The 21,239-nt window shown below is 44.3% G+C and overlaps 1 long non-coding RNA gene and 1 pseudogene across 1 annotated transcript; one reads left to right on the forward strand and one right to left on the reverse strand.

Moving 5' to 3' along the window:
* Positions 1-8,713: 8,713 nt before the first annotated feature.
* On the reverse strand, positions 8,714-10,889 carry LOC148147108 (cyclic AMP-responsive element-binding protein 1 pseudogene; annotated as a pseudogene).
* A 432-nt stretch (positions 10,890-11,321) lies between these two features.
* LOC148147109 (uncharacterized) lies at positions 11,322-19,713 on the forward strand. The gene is made up of 4 exons (XR_015760051.1): positions 11,322-11,392; positions 12,121-12,254; positions 15,329-15,419; positions 18,691-19,713. It is a non-coding gene; the product is annotated as an uncharacterized LOC148147109 (long non-coding RNA).
* The last annotated feature ends 1,526 nt before the right edge of the window (positions 19,714-21,239 follow it).

Genomic DNA, 21,239 nt, shown 5'->3' on the forward strand with positions numbered 1-21,239 from the left:
ACAAACTTGTTTTATTATCTGAATAACTATGTATCATGTGATTTGTTTTGCACAAAATATTTCGTTAGGATCTCGTGAACTATTAAGAAGTGTTCATGTTTAAAATTTAGGCAGCGTGATTATTAAGCAAGAAAAGGTGAGTGTTTTACTCCCACTGAATCATTGCTCTATAAAAGGTGACAAGCTTTTTATCTTTTCTGGGCACTGAATATATGGAAATCAATTCTGAAGGAAAAAATCCTCGACGGTAATTTTTTTTTCGATTACTTACAGTGTGGAAACAGGCCCTTCGGCCCAACAAGTAACACCGACCCGCCGAAGCGCAACCCATCCAGACCCATTCCCCTACACCTAACACAATTTAGCATGTCCAATTTACCTGACCTGCACATTTTTGGACTGTTGGAGGAAACCGGAGTATCTGGAGGAAACCCACGCAGACACGGGGAGAATGTGCAATCTCCACACAGTCAGTCACCTGAGACGGGATTTGAACCCGGGTCTCTGGTGCTCTCTGGTGCTGTGAGGCAACAGTGCTAACCACTGTGCCACCCCAATTACTCCCCATATGTTCCCACATATGGGGAGTAATTGCTTCTGGTCACTCTTCAGGCTATAGAGGCTCGGAAAGAAATGAGTTGGCAAAAGTTTGTCCATCCAAATGATGTTGCTATGCTCATTGGTAAACTTGCAAGATCTATTGAAGAAACACGTGTTTCAGAGTGTATGCAATAAACCTGAACATTGTTATTTTTTCACAGAGCTTGGGACCTGACTGGAGCTGCAATGAAGCTCGTATTGTTTTTTTAAATTTCCGAGCTTGCCAAATTATTGTTGGTAAATGCAGGTGACTTTATCAAAGCACATTTCACACTCCCCAGCTAGGAATTTGGTCCCAATTCTGTCAGTCCATCCATTCCTATGGATCACAGGTATTTTAGATGTGAGCACTCCATTTAACTATTTGAATTGAATACTTCAGTGGTTAAATCCTCTTGCATTCTTAATTTCAAATTACTCAATGTGATTTTTTTGTCCCCCCTGAATTTGCCAAGCACTGGGCAGTTCTGGAATATTCGAAATATTTACAATAGATGCATTCACACTATTGAAGGCAACCTGGCAGATTTGAATACCATTCAGGTAGTCAACAACAATACATAAGTAACTTTATGAATTGCTTACTGTACACCAACAACGCAAACCAAGTATCAGTGAAACCACAGACTGTTTCCCAAGGATTCCCAAATCTAAACAGGGCATTCCAGATATGCTCACTATCACCATCTGGGAGCAGTCTCCAAAAGTGCTCCCAGAATTTAGAAAGTGCATTCACTGCCCTCCAAAGCTCAATCTGCTGTCACAGGCTTCACTCTTATTGTATACAATGGTAGTTATTGTCCAGTTCTTTAACGTGACAAATGATTTTACAAACAATTTATAAAATACTTTAAATCCTGAGGAAATGTGATGTCAGCCCTTTGTAGAAGTGAAAGAAAGTGTGATGTTTGTTTGACCTTTGGCTCTATGTATCAGACTGAACTGAACCTTTAGCAAGATGTGGGATGTTTCCCACACACTTTGTTTAAAAAAAGCAAAGATTTTGCTCTGAGATTTAAATGTTCAATCAGGTTTAATAAAAATCTTTCCAAAAATTGAGAGTTTGACTTCAGCTCCTGTAAAGAGACACGCTCTTTGCCTTCAATTTTGTGACATGTGATCATTCTTCGGTAAAGGTGGCTGTGTGCAACACTGCAGGATGTTGTCTGAAGTTCCTCATTGGGTGGATGAGCTTTATTACTGGTGTAACTCGGCTAATTTTGAAATGGAATATTACTTTGAGTTAAATCTTGTTTTTAAACTGAGGCGTGCTTGTGTAACTCAAGTGTGGAAACTATGCTCATGTTTGCAATGAACCTTTCACTTTTGGAGATTAGTATTTTTCCGATCTGTTTTGTAAATAAAGTTGAATATCGAAAGCACAGTGATGGAGAACTGCAGGCCCAGCAGCATCTCTGAGGGGAATTAAACATTGTAAGTTCCAAGTCCAATGACCTTTTGTCCATTCAGACAAAAACTTGAAATGTAACAATTTTTTTTCTCTTCACCAATGCCCTCAGAACTGCTGAGTTTCTCCAGCACTTTGTTTCTGGGTTTAGATCACCAGCACCTGCAGTTTATTGTTTAGATCCTATGATTTGACTTGTGGAGCGAGAGGCAGCAACTGTGATCAACGAGGATAAAACTCCCCAACCACAGAAAACAAACTGGTTCTTTATACTTTTCAAAACACTACTGTAAATAAGAAATGCAATTAAGCTGAATGCAAGATGGTATACCACCGGCCTTGTCTCAAACCTGCTACTCATCTTTGAGAACTCATCTGTCAGAATTGTGTTTGCTCGCTTCCTTTGAGATCACGGTCCACAAATGTCCCAGTTCCAATTCTTGGGCCGGGCCCGGTTACCACATTGCTGTGGGGTGGGGAGCTTTATGTCAGCCTGAAGTTTTTGTTAATAACAACATTGCAGGTTGAAGTTGACGGTTTTGACGAATATTGCCTCGTTAAACTTGGAGGCAATCCTTCCGAATGTATTGACTAACTGGACTGAGCCTGTTTACATGCAGCCCTGTTAGTAGTGCTGTAATATTCTAAGTTAAGAATCACACAACACCGGTTATAGTCCATCAGGTTTAATTGGAAGCAAACTAGCTTTCGGAGCACCGCTCCTTCATCAGGTGAGTGTGGAGGGCACAATTCTAAGGCACAGCATTTATAGCAAAAATTTATAGTGTGACGTAACTGAAATTGTCCATTGAAAAATACCTTGGTTGTATGTTGAGTCTTTCATCTGTTCGAATACCATGATAGTTTCACTTCTTTCATGTGTAAATCACAAAACCTTTCTTCAAAAGTTGCATTTCTGACAGTGGCCCATCAAATCACTCATTGTATTAGTCACTGCACAGTCTCAACAAAGGAATGAAACTGGATGGACCACATTACATCTACCAATGCACTGGAAAATACAACAACACAATCAGCCCTCTTGACCCGACAACCTCTGTCTCACTGTGGGCCAACAGCAGTACCAGAACTGTACCCCAGCCCAATTTTGTAATCTAATGGCCTGGTATATCCCCCACTCAACCATTAACATCAAGCCAGGGGAATCAACACTACTTCAATGGAGAGTTCTGCAGGGCATGCCACGAGCAATACCAAACATACCTGAAAATGTGGCGCCAACCTGGTGAAGGTACAGTGCAAGCAACACCAAATAGAACTATGTGATCCAACAGCCAGTGGATCAGATCTGAGCTCTGCAATTTTGTCACACCTAGTCAGGAATGGTGATGGGCAATTAAACAACTCACTGCAGGAAGCATCACAGATATCCCCACCCTTAATGATGGAGGGGCCTCACACATTCATACAACAGATAAGACGACAGCATTTTCAGCAATTTTCAGCCAGCAGTGCCAAGTGGATGAGGCTTCTCCATTTGTCCATGACATCACAGATGTGAATCGAATTGGTTGAAAACCCATTTCAAATCAGATCAAGAAATGGACAAGTAGTGTAAAGGCTATGGGCCCTGCTAGCATTGTGGCAATATATACTGATAGCTGTGCTCCAGAACTTGCTGAAAATGTGTTGCTGGAAAAGCGCAGGCAGGTCAGGCTGCATCCAAGGGGCAGAAGAATTGACGTTTCGGGCATGAGCCTTTCTTCAGGAATGAGTTTCTGAATGCTGCCTGACCTGCTGCGTTTTTCCAGCTACACATTTTCAGCTCTGATCTCCAGCATCTGCAGTCCTCACTTTCTCCTCCAGAACTTGCTGCCCACCAAGACAAGTACTGCTCCAGCACTGGCATCTACCGATATTGGGAAATGTTTCCCAGTGTTGTTCAACACAAAACCGCAGGACACATCCAACCCAGCCAATTTCCCTCCATCAGTCCACACTCGCTCAGCAGTGAAGTGATAGACATTGTCATCGATAGTGCTGTCAAGCACATGCTCACAATAACCTGCTCAGTGACGCCCAGTTTGGGTTCTTGCAGGGCCAATCAGCTTCTGAGCTTGTTACAGACTTGATTCACAAACTGACAAACAGCTGAAGGTAACAGCCCGTCCCACTCCAAGACCACTATTTCGACTTCAGTGATATCATCTGACCTCACCACAGTCTCAGCTAATTTAATGAAATTTTCATTCATTCATTTTATGAACTCTAGATTTCATTATCTAAACTAACTCCTGGCCAGCATCCCACAATCACCCTCCCTATAATCTCCAGAATATTGAAAACTCTACTGCCCAAGTGTTCACTTGTACCAGAACTTGCTGATCCATCAAAAGGCTCCCATTTATAAGCAACAGCAATTTACTTTCACACCCTTGACTTAATTCCTGGCTGTAATCATTCCTATCTCCATGCATCAGACACACTTTCACATCTCAATAACTCATTTCAGTTTAGACTCCCAATGATATGTTTATTTTTGAGTTCAGCTGTGTGACTGTTTCTACAGATTCCAAGGCAACACGGTCTGGAATTCCCACCCTCTAAGATCTGCTTTCTTCCTTTAAGTCATTCCTGAAAAATTGCTTATTTCGCAAAGGTTTGGTCACCGGACATAATATTCTCTATCTGTAGCCTTACGTCAAAAGTTCTCAATATTTTGTGAAATTAAAAATGTGTTGATTTATACAGATATCTTCTACTCTTCACTATCTCTGAGTGCATAATCTGTAATGTCTCCTACCCAACCACGTTGTGGTAGCACCTTTACCATACCAACTGCAGCAGTACAAGGAAGTCAAACATCACCTTCTCAACAGGCAACAGAGCTTTGGCCTTGATCACTGGTATCTGTGGAAGGAGAAATACACATCATGTTTCAGGGAGTGCAATATGATTTATGGGGGAATGAAAATGGTGCAGAATTTGACTGTCAGAAATGGAAGGAAAATCCACTCACTTATTGGAAAAAAAAGAACTCTTGACCGTCAAAGATATTGTGGAAAAAATAACCTGATAATAGAGTATATGGTCAGGAGCCAGGCAGCAGTGGACAATTCATTTACAAAGAGGACTGTGAACGTAATAGTAAAATACTACACAGAGCAAAAATACACACGAGAGACTGAGAAAGCTAGATAATAAACAAGTGGACATCAAGGAGCCCAGAGATGAATCAGAGCAATGTTCACTTTTATGATCCCACAGTCAGATGTCTAGCACAGAAATAGACTTTTTGGTCCAACCCATCTTTGCCAACCAGATATTCTAACCTAATGTATTCCCATTTTCCAGCACTTGGCCAACATCCCTCTGAACCCTTCCTATTCAAATGCCTTTGAAATGTTACAATTTTAGTTGCCCTTTCGGCTCCTTTTGAATTTCCCACTCCACCCTAAACCTATATCCTCTAGTTCTGGGGTCTACCAACCCTTGTCTACTTACGCTATCAATGTCCCTCACGATTTTTATAAGCCTCTATAACATCACACCTCAGCCTATGACACTGCAGGGAAAATGGCCCCAGCTTATTATGCCTCTCCCCGCAACTCATATCCTCCAACACTGGCAACATCCTTGAAAATCTATTCTCAAACCTTTCAAGTTTCAGTGCCTCCTTCTGATGGGAGGGAGACCAGAACTACACACAATATTCCAAAAGTGACCTAACCAATGACCTGTCCAGCTCCTTTACCCAATGCTCTGACCAATAAGAGGAAGCATACCAAATGCCTTCTTCACTGTCGTATCTACCTGCAACTCTACTTTCAAGGAAATATGAACCTACATTCCAAGGTCTCTTTGTTCACAAGATTTTCCAAGATCTTACAATTCAGTGTGTGAGTCCTGCTCTGATTTGCTTTTCTAAAATGCAGCACCTCACATTTATCTAAATTAAACCCTATCTGCCACTCCCCAGCCCATTGTTCCATTCGATCAATATCCCATTGTACTTTGAGATACCCTTTATCACTGTCCACAATACCTCCAATTTTGGTGTCACCTGCAAACTTACTAACTGTACCGCCTCTATTCACATCCAAATCATTTAAATGAATGAAAAAACAAATCCAGAAAAAAAATCCATTTCTCTGGGTGTGAATATGCTCTGTGCAAATCCTGCCCTGTGACTCCCTACCAGAGAGGGCTGCACATGCGTCCCGCTGAACTTTGCCCCCAACAAAGCTGGCGGCTGCACGGGTCCAGTGAATCGTTGCCCCGAATAAAGATGGTGGTGCTTACTCGAATCAATCGCTGGATGAGGCATTTTCCCGTTTACTGCAAAAACGGGACTGAGTTTCAAATTTGTATTTTCGATGTGCACCAAATGTCTGTAACCCCTCTCAACCCATACCGACACCATTTCCCTCCCGCTTCCTGCTGTTTATTTCTATCTTTACCAACAGCTCTCCATCCACACATCCCGAACCGACCGCGAGGATGATCAAGTGGTCTAGTCTGGTCCCGCCCCTCATTCACCCTGATTGGTCGGAGGACCAACTGTGCGCCAGGTCCTTCAGCTCTGTCCCTGCCTTTCCATTGGTCCGCCGCTGACATCAATCACCCGGGGCGCATTGTTGGCTGGAGCATGCGGATTGCTTCGTGGCTTTTGTTGCTGTTCATGAGTTACAAAAATGACAACAGCATCTCAAAACCCCCTGATGAAGAAGCAGCAAACCTAGTGCTTCCAAATAATCCTGTTGACCAATAGCCTGGTGTTCTGTGAATTTTACTTTTATCCATCCCAATCCAACACCATCACCTCCAAGTCACGAATGAGGGGGGGATGTATAACCTAAGATCTAGGAACAGTAGAAGGCCGTCCTGCCCTTCGAGCCTGCTCTGCCATTCAATAAGATCATGGCTGATCATTTCGTGGACACAGAACCATTTACCCACGTTCTCACCGTGTTCATTAATTAATTACATTTTAAAAAATCTAACCTAGTTTTAAAAACGTTTTCTGAACGAGCACCAACTACTTCCCTGGGCAGTGAATTCCATAGAGGTCAAGAAGTTCCTTGTCAATTCAGTCTTAAATTTGCTGCCTCTCGTCTTGCGGTGATGCCCTCTTGTCCTAGCTTCACCTGCCAATGGAAACAGCTCTCTACTTCTATTTTATCCATTCCATTCATTATTTTATATGTTTTCATTCTTCTGAATTCCAATGAATATAATCCCAATCTACTCAGTCACTGTTAAGCCGAACCTCTCAACTCTGGAATCAACCTAGTTAACCTCCTCTGCACCCCCTCTAGTGCCAGTACATCCTTTCTCAAGTAAGGAGACAAAAACTACATGCAGTACGCCAGGTGTGGCCTCACCAACACCCAAATACAGCTGAAACAAAACCTCTGCTTTTAAACATAATCCCTTCAGCAATGAAGGACAAAATTCCATTTGCTTTCTGAACTGATTATTGTATCTGGTGACCAACCTTCATGTAGAAGGATGCTTAGGTCACTCTGCAGAGCAAATAATGCAACTTTTTAACATTCAAGTGATTTTTTTTAAAAAATGTTACTACAACCAAAGAATATAAACTTTATATTTACAAACATTCTATTTCATTTTACAGACCATTACCCACTCACTCCATGTATCTATGTTCCTCTGCAAAGTTTCACAGTCCTCCGCTCACTTTGTTCCGCTAATCATCTTAGTGTCACATGCAAACGTTGACACCCTACATGTGGTTCCAACTCCAAATCATCTGTATCAGTTGTAAATAATTGCAGTCACAACACCGATCCCTGAGGCACACTAATTGTCAATGATTGCCAGCCAGAATAATGCTCATTTATCCCCACACTTTGCTTCCGATTAGTCAACCAATCTTCTATCCATGCTAATACTCTGCCAGTAACGCCATGCACCCTTATATTATGCAACAGCCTCTTGCACAGCACCTTGTTGATGGTCTTTTGGCAATCCAGGTACACCGCATCCACTAGGTCCCCGTTGTCTACCTTACTTGAAAAGTCTTCATAGAATTCAAAAAGATTGGTCAACCTGCCCCTCATGCTGTGTCTGTACAATGGGACAATTTCTATCGAGATTCTCTATTATTTCTTCCTTGATAATAGACCCAAGCATCTTTTCCACTACAGGAGAATAATGTAACTGGTACATAATTCCCCACTTTTTGTCTACCTCCTTTTAAAAACATTGGTGTCACTTTTGCTGTTTTGCAGTCTGCTGGGACTGCCACAGGCTCCAGTGAATTTTGGAAAATTACTGCCAGTGAATTTGCTATTTTTCCTAGCATCTCTTTTAGTACCCTGGGATGCATTCCATCAAGGTGAGGAGACTATTCTATCGTTAGCTCAATTACCTCAAAACAGTCTAAAGCTAGCTGTTCTGTAATAATGATAGTTTCCAAATCCTCACCTACCTTTGTCTCTTTGCTAGTTACTGGAAAGATATTAGTATCCTCCACTGTGATATCCCATAACTAAATGCTTCTTCTCATTTTCCAAAGGACCAACATTTACTTTAGCCATTCTTTTCTCGTTATATATATTTATATAAACTTTTCCTTTCTGTCTTTGTAATCTGTGCTAGTTTATTTTTCTCATGATCTATATTACTTTTCTTTATAGCTCCTGTGGCTTTCGGTTGACCTTTAACATTTTCCCAGTTCTAGTTTCATGCTGTTTTTGGCCACTTTGTCCGACTTCTCTTTCAACTTGATTTTCCAGAACAGCAACCCAATTCTCCAAGCATTTCACATACTATTTCTTCTTGCAATGGTACTCTCGAGCTGCTTCCCTGTTTCTCATGAGGCAGACCTCACGTTTACGAGTGGTTTCTTCAGCATTCTGGGGCTGGCTTTGCAGGACTGGTGAAGATGCCATAACCATTCCCTGGTCAGCAGTGGAGTTAGGAGTTGTGCGGATCTGATAGGTTTGGACATCTCCAGCAGCATCTTGAACAAGCATTTGGCTGCCCGGCACAAAGATTTGCGGTCCATCAGAGCTCTGTGCATACTGTATAATGGCTGCTCCAACCTTGGCTGTCGCTGTATTGGTCATTGTTCATGTGTGGAGTCCTTGCATTTAATCTGTACCATTGTTGGCCAGCTGAATTGCTTCCCCCTGTGTCATAGCAATGTATTGTCCACTGCTAACCTGATAGATGGGTGTCTGCATCATCGTTGTAGTAATGGTTGAGACAGTCTCTTCTTCTGATTTCTCCTCATCGATTTCTTGGCACACTGGGGGGATCAGAAGAAAGTTCATTCAGGATTTTCCTGTATGAAGGCCGTCTCGATAGAATTTCTCTACGTTTCTGAGAGTCGGTCGTGCTATCCACAGATTCCTGGGAGTCTTCATTTTAAAGTATAGTAGAAATCTGAGCAGTCTGAACTTGAGGGGACTGCGTGACTGAGGACTGAGCTGCTTGGATAACTACTTGGACTTGAACAGTCTGCCCATTCGGCAATTGCACTAAAGTTACTGCTGGACTTGTTGTTCATTGGATCCCAGGCATGGTTTCCTGCATGATCACATGATATATTAATGATCTGGATGAAGGGATGGGGGCATTCCAACGAAGTTTGCTGATGATACGAAGTTAGGCAAGTAGTACTAAGGAAGTGGGGAGGCTGCAGAAGGATCTAGACAGTTTGGGAGAGTGGTCCAGGAAATGGCTGATGGAATTCAACGTGAGCAAATGCGAGGTCTTGCACTTTGGAAAAATGAATACGAACATGGACTACTTTCTAAACTGTGAGAAAATTCATAAAGCCAAAGTACAAAGGGATCTGGGAGTGCTAGTCGAGGATTCTCTAAAGGTAAACATGCAGGTTGAATCCGTGATTAAGAAAGCGAATGTGATGTTGTCATTTATCTCAAGAGGGTTGGAAGAGAAAAACAGCGATGTGCTACTGGGACTTTAAAAAGCTCTGGTTAGGACCCATTTGGAGTACTGTGTCCAGTTTTGATCCCCACACCTCAGGAAGGGCATACTGGCACGAGAGCGTGTCCAGCGGAGATTCACACGGATGATCCCTGGAATGGTAGGTCTAACATATGAGGAATAGCTGAGGATCCTGGGATTGTATTCATTGGAGTTTAGAAGGTTAAGGGAGATCTATTAGAAACTTACAAGATAATACATAGCTTGGAAAGGGTGGACACTCGGAAATTGTTTCTGTTAGGTGAGGAGACTAGGACCGGTGGGCACTGCCTTAGAATTAGAGGGGATAAATTCAGAACAGAAATGCGGAAACATTTTTTCAGGCAGAGCGTGGGGCCTGTGGAATTCATTGCCATGGAGTGCAGTGGAGGCTGGGACGCTAAATGTCTTCAAGGCAGAGATTGATAAATTCTTGATGTCTCAAGGAATTAAGAGCTACGGGGAGAATGTGGGTAAGTGAAGTTGAAATGCCCATCAGCCATAATTAAATGGCGGAGTTGACTTGATGGGCCGAATGGCCTTACTTCCACTCCTATGTCTTATGGTCTTATGGTCTAATTTGATCACTTTCCTCAGATACCCATTGCTGAGTATGCCTTTTCATACAGTCCTTCCATTTCACTGGAATAGACCTTTGTAAAATGTCTTTGAAACTCTTCCACTGCTCATCAACTTCCCACCATAAAATTTTTGTTTCCAGTCTACTTTATCCAGATTCTCTCTTATTCCCTTGTCCCTTAATGTTTCTGTTGCTTAGCTGCTGAGTCGCGCCACAATCAACACTGCAATTGGGAGGAAGGGGCGGAACTGGAGGACAGAGCAGCGTCCGGTCCTCCAAACAGAGTGAGTGAGGAGCGGGACCAATGCATTCTCGGGAGTGAACGCTTCAGCATTGGTCAGAAAGTAAACTGTTTTGCAGGATTGATCATTCTCACGACATAGTGGAGTATTATCCCCTCTCATAAAACAATGTGAGGTTTTAAAGAAATCGTTAAGATGTAAATCTGACAACATAGTTAAGATGTAAATCTGACAATGTACATATTTCCAATCGATTTACACAACTCGAGTAACAAACTTATTTTCAAATTCCCAGAATGATTGGAAATTTACATACCTGGCCGGTATGATTAAGTTGGATGGAAAAATGTATTTGGATATGAACTATCTCAATGACTGTAACTCGACAGAGCAATTGCTAATGTCTAATATTTCTCCCGTGATTCTATGCAGTTATGAATATTCTCTATAAACTCACTGATAATCTTCGACGCACGCGCAGTTTGGTTTCTATGAAGGGCATGCGCAGTGTCACATTAACCAGGACACGGCGAGACTTGGAGCAGCTTTCTCCGGGTGCGGCTACGCTCGGCTTCAGAGAGTGGCGTGTGGGAGACTCACTGGGAGAAAGGAGCGGAGAGAATTCACAAGACGCCGATATAGGTGAAAAAACCCGAAAAAGACCCTCAAGGCCCTGATAAGGAGGTGGTGGTCTCTGTCGGGAAAGCGGCCCAGGGTGACGGCCGCCATTTGTTTGAGGGAAGAGGGAGCGCGGGCCTCAGAGCCGCCATCTTGAGAAGGTCAATGTGCAGGTGGGCGGGGCTATTGGGGTCGAGGACAATTGGAGGAAAGACCCACCTTAGATTACTTCACTAAAGACATGAATGCACCCGGTGGATTTTTCTTAACATCAGCAATTGTTTAATACTCACTCACAGGTTTTTAATTACATCTTTTTTGAAGCATTTAATTCACATTCAATCATTTGCAATTGTGGGATTTGAACCTGTGTCCAGAGCACACTTGCTGAGTTTCTGGATAAATTGTCTCACATAATGTCACTAGGCTATCACTTCGCCTGCTCATAGGTTGAGCATCCCAGTGCAACATGAATTAAACCCTTTCTTCCTGCACAATTGTTTGATCTTGCACTCTGGTGATATTACTTAGTAACTCTCCATGTGATATCCCTCACTGTGTGGGTCTAATTGTTGCCTCTGTCAGTATCCCTCGCTTTTGCAGCTACTCCAGATCCTGAACAAACAGAATTCTCACTCCAGATAGACGATGGAGACTGGGATGTTCCAGATTTCTGTCGGACTCAGTGCCATTTGACATGAGTAGTCCTCACTGCATCAGTCTAATTTCCCATTCTGTTTATCTGTCTGTAGGTACTCAGGAAGGTCATGACCTAATAGACTTCCCAGCTGCTGGGTGTCTCATCCACCCCTCATTGAAGATGGTTTGTCAGCCAGAGAGACACAGGGCAGGGAGATCTGGAGCCTTCAATAAATCCTGCAGTGAGGTAAGATCACTCATAGTGCAGAGAGCAATGAGAGGGCTCCAAACATCAGCTAAAAGTACATGACATAGCTATAGTGCTGGAGGGGGAGCACAATACAGACACACCCCAGGTTCGGTCACTGCCTTTACTGCAAGTTTTGTTGTACTAAGACAACATCGGGAGTGTCACAGTTATCAATCTAAGCCTGTGCTGTCTTAGTGAGCATCAGTACAAAAGAGGAGAAATCAGGCCTTCCAGGAGAGGGTGGGAACGCTGTCTGGGAATGTTCCATTCTGTGTTCCCTCTCCCACACAGAATCTATGGCTTGTCTTGTGGAGCAGTGTCTTCAATCATTCTAATGCCAAAAACAGTTCCTATCTCAGTACTTTCCTCCCCTCTCACCAATCACTTCATACGTTTGAACCTGCTCCAGTCCAGACGACCAGCCATATCTCTCTAACTTACTTCAGTCTCGACAACATGCCTTGTCACGAGAGTCCACTCCCCCAATAACCCAAGGCCTGTTCCTGTGCTGCATGACACTCAGGCCGAAGTCATCAATGCTGAACAGGTTTCCTGAACTGAATGAGTTGCATTTCCCTGCGTTTGGCCCATGGCCCTTCAAACCTTCTCCCCTCCATGTTCCTGCCCAAATGTCTTTCCATGTTGTAATTGTTCTTGTTTCTCCCATGTGCCATTGGCAGTCCATTCTGTATATGAACCGTCCTCTGTGGAAAATGTTGCCCCTCAGCTCTGTAAGTAAATCTTTGCTCTCGGTCACTCCTCAGGCCTTACCCATTCTGCTGTGGGACACAAACCCTCCCCGGTACATTTGTGGGTGGCACAGTGGTTAGCACTGCTGCCTCACAGCGCCAGAGACCCGTGTTCAATTCCTGCCTCAGGCGACTGACTGTGTGGAGTTTGCACGTTCTCCCCGTTTCTGCGTGGGTTTCCTCCCACAGTCCAAAGATGTGCAGGTCAGGTGAATTGGCCATGTTAAATTGCCCGTAGTGTTAAGTAAGGGTAAATGTAGGGGTATGGGTGGGTTGCACTTCGGCGGGTCAGTGTGGACTTGTTGGGCCGAAGGGCCTGTTTCCACACTGTAATATAATCTAATGTAATCTAATCTAATTACCCATCCTGCTGTGGGTGCAGACTGCCCATCCCGGTGCAGACTGCCCTTTAGGCCTTAACCATCCTGAAGTGGGACACAATCCCTCACCGGTACAGATGGCCCTCAGGCCTTACCCATTCTGCTGTGGGACACAACACCTCCCTGATACAGACTCCCCTTAGGCTTTACCCATCCTGCTGTGGGACTGAACTCCTCCCTGATAAAGTCTAATCTTGAGCCTTGCCCACCCTGCTGTTGGACACAATCCCACTTGGGTACAGTTTTCCCTCTGGCCTTACCCATTCTGCTGTACAACACATTCCATCCCCAGTACAGACTGTCCTCAGACCTTACCCATCTTGCTGTGGGACCGAACCCCTCCCCAGTATAGTCTACCCTTGAGCCTTACCTGTCCTACTTTGGGTCGCATACTCTCCCTGGTACAGAGTACCCTCGGGCCTCACCCTTCCTGCCGTGGGACACAACCCCTCCCCGTTATAGACTATTGACTGTCCTTAACCATCCTGCTGTGGGACACAACCCCTCCCTGGAGCAGTCTCCCCTGGGGCCTAACCTATGCTGCTGTGGGACACAACCCGTCCCCAGTACAGACTCCCCTTGGGCCTTACCCATCATGCTGTGGGACACACTCTCCCCTGTACAGATTCCCGTCCGGCCTCACCCACCCTAACGTGGGACACAATGCCTCCCCTGTACAGATTTCCCTCAGACATTACCCATCCCGGGTCCAGACTTGTCCAAGGCCTTGCCCATCGAAGTGTGGGACAAGACCATTTCCCGGTACAGACACCTCTCGGGCCTTCCCCATCCTGCTGTGGGACACAGCCCCTCCGAGGTACAGACTCCCCTCCGGCCTTACCCATTCTGCTGTGGGACACAACCCCTCCGAGGTACAGACTCCCCTCGGGCCTTCCCCATCCTGCTGTGGGACACAGACCCTCACGGTTCAGACTCCCCCCGGGCCTTCCCCATCCTGCTGTGGGACACAACCCCTCCGAGTACAGACTCCCCCCGGGCCTTCCCCATCCTGCTGTGGGACACAACCCCTGCCCGTTACAGAGTCCCCTCTGGCCTTACCCATCCTGCTGTGGGACACAACCCCTGCCCGTTACAGAGTCCCCTCTGGCCTTACCCATCCTGCTGTGGGACATAACCCCTGCCCGGTACAGACTCCCCTCGGGCCTTACCCATCCTGCTGTGGGACACAACCCCTGCCCGGTACAGACTCCCCTCGGGCCTTACCCATCCTGCTGTGGGACACAACCCCTGCCTGGTACAGACTCCCCTCGGGCCTTACCCATCCTGCTGTGGGACAGGTTGACAATTGTATTGAATAGTATCCCTCCAGTGTGGAAACAGGCCCTTAGTCCAGCAAGTCCACACCAACCCACGATACATACCCTGCTCAAAATAGCTTCAAAATACATAGATTGAAACTTTATTGCTGGAACAGCACAGCAGGTCAGGCAGCATCCAGGGAACAGGAGATTCGACGTTTCGGGCACAGGCCCTTCTTCAGGAATGGCCTGAAGAAGGGCCTGTGCCCGAAACGTCGAATCTCCTGTTCCCTGGATGCTGCCTGACCTGCTGTGCTGTTCCAGCAATAAAGTTTCAACTTTGATCTCCAGCATCTGCAGACCTCACTTTCTCCTCAAAATACATAGAAACAATGATCACTGAATTGGTTAAAAACTCTGCAGTTACATCGGGCAGTTTAAAAGTTTCGCTGTATTGGTGATATGTTCCTTTTCTTCAAAAAGGTAACATTTTTATTAAAGCAGCAGATGTTCATTGTGAGAGTGTCTCTGTTAAACTAGAATCTGTTCTGTTCTCTGTGTAACAGGCTGTTGTTGTGTGCGATGGACTGTCACTAACAGTGTAATTGACCTGTGAGTCCTTGATCAGGTTTTCTTTGTCTGTAAATCTAATAATCAGTGAACTATGCATCTGCTCTTCTTAGCGAAAACAAAGAATCATTTCTCAACGAAAAAACGGCACATCACAAAGCTATTTCATGGATTTCTGGCACACACCACCTACCAATGTATCTGGTAAGTCTGTTTCCTGAATAATTCTGAACTCTTTCTGTAACTCTGAAAGTATCTGTATTGCTTGTCAGTTGGTTGAGAATTCAGCCTCTTTGTTCTGAGCTGTTGTGATGCAGGCGGTGGCTTCATTCTGTCTCTGCCAAGTTTGTTTTCTCCTTCTGCTGTGATTCTGGGAGATTCCTTTCTGCAGGTGAGAATATTCAGTGACTGAACATTGAATGATTTTGACTCTAACAGAGCAGTGGCCTTGTTTTCAGCTCATTACTCACTTTCCATTTCCTGGTTGTGTTGAATGTTACAGAAACAGACTCTGAGCAATGTTTCCATTCACTTGTATTAGATTCATTGACAGCCACGTGGTCAGTCAGTTTCAGGCCGATGGATCAGTTTCTCTGTCCTATTAGATGGTGGCCACTTGCACAGTTTCCGATGGTTCACCTCAGTGTCAGGCCGTCAGCTGCTGAAACCCTCCATCCAGCATTTGTTCCCTCTCTCCATGACTACTCCAATACAGTCCCAGCTCGTTTCCCACATTCTACCTCCATATACTCACGATCACCTCAGATTCTACTGTCAGTATCCTTACAGCAAGTCACGTAAGTCATCCACCTCCATTTCACGCTGCTCTACATTACATTCAGTCCAAATATAATTTCAGAATTCCATTCATTGCGTTTAAAAACACCCATGATCTTGTCCTGTCCAAGCATCCAGGTTCCATCAGGTAGGTGGGTGTCCGCGTGGTTGGGTTGGAGCAAGAGCAGGAAACTGAGGATCGTACAGGGGACAAAGATGGGGTTGGATGCGGGATGTTTAAGGAGAGAGAGCTGGTGTATTGTTGGGGATAGCTTCTCAGGGGAGTAGCACAGCGGTAGCCAGGTCTATAATACTCAATAGCCTGAGTTATCGGAAGAGGTTGGACAAGCTGGGACATTTTTCTTCAGAGGACAGGAGACATAAGGGAGATCTTATAGAAATGTATTTGATCATGAGAGGCATGGATAGGGTGAATGCATTCAGTCTTTTTCCCAGGGTTGAAGAATTGAGGACTAGAGGGCATCAGTTTAACGTTAGAGGGGAAAGAATAAAAGGGAACGTTAGCAGCAACTTTTTTACACAGATGCTGATTCTCATACGGAATGAGCTGTCAGTGGAAGTGGCTGAGGCAGGTACATTAACAACATTTAAAAGGCATTTGGACAAATACATGGATAGGAAAGGATTAGAAGGAGATGGGGCACGGGCAGGGAAATGGGGTGACCATAGATGGACATTATGGTTGCCAGGGATCAGTCTGGCCCTTAGGGCCTCTCTCTGTGCTGTAGGACTCTATGACTCTATAACTGACTCTGCTGTAGACCAAGGTCGGGCAAAATCCAAGGGAGCGAAAATGGGAGGAGAAGCACTAGTTGGGGGCATAGACAGGTGTTACTGTGGCTGCGTCTGAGACTGTTGTATCCCTGGTGCCTGGTCAAGGACATCTCTGAGCATTTGCTTGAAATTCTGAATTGGGAGAATGGGAGGCCAGAGGTCATTGCTACCAACGACACGAGTAGAAAGAGGGATGAGATCCTGAGGAGTAAGCACAGGAAGTAGGGAACGACTGAAAAGCAGAACCTTGAGGCTAGTAATCATTGCGTTAACACCAGTCCCTTGTGCTTGTGAGACAAGGAATTGAAAGATAGCAGAGATGAATGCATGGCTGAAGAGCTGGTATAGGGGGAAGAGTTTCAGGATCTTGAATAATTGGGACCTGAACTAGAGGGGAACTGATATCCTCACTGGGAGGCTTGTTCCTGCTACAAGGGAAGGGTTTAACCTAGAATGGCAAGGTCCTGGGAATCACAGCAGCAGGGCAGCACGTGGGGGGTAAGGAAGGTCGGAAGATGTATACGAGTCAATCAGAAAGGAAATACAGAGAAATGAACACCATTGTACGAATGGGCTGATTGTGTTAATTTCAACACAAGGCGCAACATAGTTAAAGTAGATAAGCACAGATCCGATATTGTGGCCATTCCAGAGATTTGGTTCGGAGAAGGATAGGACTGGCTGCTCAATATTCCAGTGTTTCGTTGTTTCAGATGAGATGGAGAGGAGGGTAAAAGAGGTGGAGGAGCTGCATTACCAATCGGGTGAATGTTATGTCTGCACCCAGGACATACTGGAGGGGCTCGCCCACTGAGGCAACGTGGATAAGAAGGATGCAGTTAATGGGATTATACTATAGGACCCTCAATCTGCCAACGATACCTCGAGGTACAAATATCTTGGCAGAATATCTCGGCAGAGGCAATAACAACAGAGTTCTCAAAGTGTCTTTAACTTCCCCACCATTTGCTGGCACTACTTTAGAGCAAGAGGCTGAGACAGTGCAGAGTTTATTAAGTGTATCCAAGAGGGTTTCTTGAAATAGTAGTGTAAAGGAGGGGTAGGGGCCATAGTGGACCTTATATTGCTGAATGAGCCTGGCCAGGTGACTGACCTTTCAGTGGGAGACCATTTTGGAAACAGTGATCACAACTTAAGTTTTTTTTTAAGGCAGCTACGAATAAATGGGATGTTTCTAAATTGTGGGATTGCAAATGATGTCAGTATTAGGCAGGAGCTAGGGAGTGTTAATTGGGAGGAGCTGTCATCAGACAATGCCACATTGGGCACGTGGGAGTTAGTTAAAGGCTTGCTGATTGGAGTTCACGACCAGCATGTTCCAGTAAGGAGGAGGGATAAGGCTGGTAATGTAAGGGCCCCTTGGATAACAAGGGAGGCTGGGAATTTAGTCAAAAGGGGAAAAAAACAAGCCTATGCAAGGTTTGGGAAGCTAGAATTGGGCATGGCATGTGAGGAACGTAAAAAAACAAAAGCTGGAAGGAACCTGAACCGGGAATGAGCAGAGCAAGGAGGGGCATGCCCTTCGCAAGTAGGGTTAAAGAGCATCCCAAATCGTTCTGGAGATAATTACCCACAAGAGGATGTGAACATGGATTGTTACAGCGCAGTACAGGCCTTTTGGCCCTCAATGTTGCACCGACCTTTGAAAATAATCTGATGCCTATCTAACCTACACCCTTCCAATATTACCCATATGTATGTCCAATGCCCATTTAAATGCCCTTTGCGTCGGCAATTCTACTACTGTTGCAGGCAATTAAGTCACCTCTCGACCTTCTTCTTTCCAACTAAAACAGCCTCCATTCCCTCAGCCTTTCCTTGTAAGACCTTCCTTTCATACCAGGCAATATCCTAGTAAATCTACTCTGCCGTCTTTCCACAGCTTCCACATTACTTGGAAAGAAGTCGGGCCAGTCAAGACTAAAGGAAGGAACTTGTGCTTGAAGTCAGTGGAAGTGGACGAGATCCTAAATAATTACTTTGCATCGGCATTCACCCAGGAAAAGGATATTGGGGATAATGAGATTTGTGTGGAGTATGCTAATGTGCTCGGGTATTTTTGAGGTCGAGAAAGAAGCATTAGATTTCTTGAACAGCATTAAAGTGGATTAATCCCGAGGATCCGACGGTAGCTACCCCAGGTTATTGAGAAAGGCAAGACAGGAGATCTTTGGGGTCTTGGACATGATTTTTGAGTCCTCACTTGCCAGTGTAAAGGTCGCAGAGGACTGGTGAGTAGCTTATGGTGTTCCTCTCTTCAAGAAGGGAAATAGGGACAATCCAGGAAATTATAGCCTGGTGAGTCTCACCTCAGTGGTTGGGAAGCTTTGGACAGAATTTTTACGGATAGGATTTATGCGCATTTGGTAAAGAATGACCTAATTAGAGACAGTCAGCGCAGCGCCATGAGATGCACAGGGTTGACGGTCAAAATGTTTTACCCAGAGTTGAAATATCTTTACGAGAGAATGTGCATTTAAGGTGAGAGGGGGAGAGCTCAAAGGAGATGTGAGGGGTAATGTGTTTTCCACAGAGAGTGGTCGGAATCTGGAACATGTTGCCAGGGATGGTGGAGGAGGCAGAAATGAGAGGGTTGTTTAAGGGGTTTTTGGGTGAGCATGTGAATATGCAAGGATATGGAACAAAGATAGGAAGAAAGGATGAGTTTAATTTGGTGTCACATTCAGCACAACATTCTGGGCTGAAGGGCCCGCTCCTGTGCTGTACTGTTCTTTGTCGTGTTTCTTTTGTTACAACATGACGGTGACCCCCTCTGTTAGTTAAACCAAACACCCAGAAAAGTTCACCTCCCCACATAATCTGTTAAAGTCTTAGTGACAGAAAACTCACACATTCCACTATTTAAAGAAAATAGCATTAATCTATTTTTAACTCAAAGTGAATATTAAACAGCTATTCATAAATCTAAGCTCTCCCTTTCTCTTCACTGCATATTATCTGCCTCCAGCCCTATGACTATATGTTATTTCAATAAGACACTTATTAAAATTACATCAATTTAATTTCTAACCCACACAGTGACTCGTGAATTTTGTGTCTTTCTGCTTCTGGCTGAGGATCTCCCTGGGTCGTCGTTGTCTTCTTTTACTCCGAGTATGTTTCATATGAAAAGGTACCCTTTGATTGAGAGACTTTCCTAATTTATTGGTGAGCAAGATGTTGACTCTCCCAGACAGCAGTTACTCTCTGACCAATTTTTAAAATGTCCACATTTTATACGCCCCCATCAGATCATCTCATTGGCTTGATGCTGGCAAAACAATAAATTCAAACTCAATTGGGTTTTAGAATCTTGGGGTATAATTTAAACTGTTAGGTTAAATTTGAATTTTGTCAAAACAGCAACCAACATAGGTCTATATTTCACAGCCAAATGTTACATTTGTTTCTTTTCCCAGTACACTTTGGCTTGCTGGCTAGTCATATACAGTACACAGTTCAGAAGAGTGTTCTCTCCCTCTTAAAGATAGAGTACACACCTTCATCTTTATAACACTTTGAGCATTACCTTATCAGAAAGGTCGTTCATTAAAGTGACAAGCAGTAGATTGTTTACATAACCTTTTTAGCTTAATATTTCAATTTCAACATAAAACAAAAGCTTGTGTTTGTGAGAGGATCATGTTACTGTGTGCAACAGACTGTCACTAATAAGATTATGCTCCCAATAATGCAGATTTCCTTTGTAAATTCTGCATGAAGTGATTTAAACACCTGGAAAGGGATTTGGTTTTCCAATGTGATTTCCATCAATGCACTTATTGGAACCTCAGGCAGACAGATAGACCCAGATGGGTGCAAATTTGTTTTCCTCACTGAAGGAAGCACACGTTGCCATCAGAGTGTTTGTAACAGAGGGGCACCAACTTATTCCTGGTTCTGGAGATTGTTGAATCAGTGGGTGAGATTCAGATATCCTGTACTGCATGTGATAAGAGGTGTTTTCATTGAATTGGATATTATGACCAAAGAGATTGGCAGGATTGATGTTGGCAGCTGTCTCTGCTGATAGGAATCTACGATGGGTCACAGTCTCAGGACTGGAGAGCAGCCTGAGTGACTGAGATAAGGAGAAATGACTTCACTCAAACACCTGGGAATCTGTGATCATTTCCACCTCAAGAACGGAATCACTGACTACATTCCAGAGAATAATTTGCAATGTTTGTGATACTAAGTGGATCAAAAGATGTTGCAGAAACTGGGTGAGTTCTGAAAAGTTAACGATGATGTTACTAAAATGAACACACATGCTGTGGCTGCTGGAAATTTGAAACAGACCGGCAGCTAATGTAGAGAGAGAGAAGCAGAGTTAATGTTTTGCATTTGATTAGATTAGGTTACTTACAGTGTGGAAACAGGCCCTTCGGCCCAACAAGTCCACACCGACCCGTCGAAGCGCAACGCACC

This window comes from Chiloscyllium plagiosum, unplaced genomic scaffold (genome assembly GCF_037043375.1).
Source record: "Chiloscyllium plagiosum isolate Xiang-an unplaced genomic scaffold, Cpla_swu_hap1 HiC_scaffold_18, whole genome shotgun sequence".
Classification (NCBI taxonomy): Eukaryota; Metazoa; Chordata; class Chondrichthyes; order Orectolobiformes; family Hemiscylliidae; genus Chiloscyllium; species Chiloscyllium plagiosum.